General features: G+C 45.0%; 1 pseudogene; it reads left to right on the forward strand.

Annotated features, from left to right (window-relative positions):
* Nucleotides 1-251: 251 nt before the first annotated feature.
* Nucleotides 252-1,051, forward strand: LOC124974465 (olfactory receptor 5D13-like; annotated as a pseudogene).

The following is a 1,051-nucleotide window of genomic DNA, read 5'->3' on the forward strand; positions in this document are numbered from 1 at the left end:
GCTGATCACTGCCCCTTTTTTTATTCCAGATAAGAAAAGTACAGTCCTGAAGAATGCAGCTACTTGCTCTGAATCAATAGTCAGTAAGTGGTCAAGTCTGAGTTCAAAGGGAAGCAAAGACTGACAATTGCAAAGTGACTCCCTCACCATCACTGGACCACACTGAATGTCACCTAATTCTCTGCCACTCCACCATGTCATGTCCTGATGCTCCATTTCATTTTCTGATATTTTTTCTTTAAAAAAGAATAATGGTACACGAAGTCAGAAACCAGAGCTCCGTGTCCACATTCATCCTGGTGTGATTCTCAGAATTCCCACACCTCCAGGCACCTCTCTTCCTGCTGTTACTCACCATCTACACAGCCACTCTGGTGGGGAACTTGGGCATAATCCTAGTGAGAAGGCACAATTCCAAGCTGCAAAGAACCATGTACTTTTTCCTCAGCCACCTCTCATTTCTGGACATTTGCTACTCCAGCATATTTACACCCAAGCTGTTAGAGATCTTGGTTGTGGAAGACAGAACTATCTCCTTCAGTGGATGCATGACACTGTTTTTCTTCGGCTGTGCATGTGTGATTACAGAAATGTTCATGTTGGCAGTGATGACCAATGATGACTGGTTTGTGGCCATGTGTAACCCCTGCTCTACACAGTTGCTATGTCTCACAAGTTCTGTGTCTTACTGGTGGCTGGAACTTACATATGGGGTGGTTTCTGCTCCATGACACTCACCTATTCTCTGGTAGGACTGTCCTATTGTGGATCTAACATCATAAATCATTTTTTCTGTGAGTACTCTGCCATCCTCTCTGTCTCATCCTCTGACCCTTCCTTCAGCCAGATGGTGTGTTTAGTCATTTCTATATTTAGTGAGGCACGTAGCCTCCTGATCACCCTTGCCTCCTATGTCTTCATTGTTGTCATTGTCATCAGGATGCCTTCCAAGGATGGTCTCTGCAAAGCTTTCTCCACCTGTACCTCTCACCTGACTGCCATCAGCATCTTCCATGGGATTATCCTGCTTCTCTACTGTGTGCCCCATTAA

This window comes from Sciurus carolinensis, unplaced genomic scaffold (genome assembly GCF_902686445.1).
Source record: "Sciurus carolinensis unplaced genomic scaffold, mSciCar1.2, whole genome shotgun sequence".
In the NCBI taxonomy this organism is placed as follows: Eukaryota; Metazoa; Chordata; class Mammalia; order Rodentia; family Sciuridae; genus Sciurus; species Sciurus carolinensis.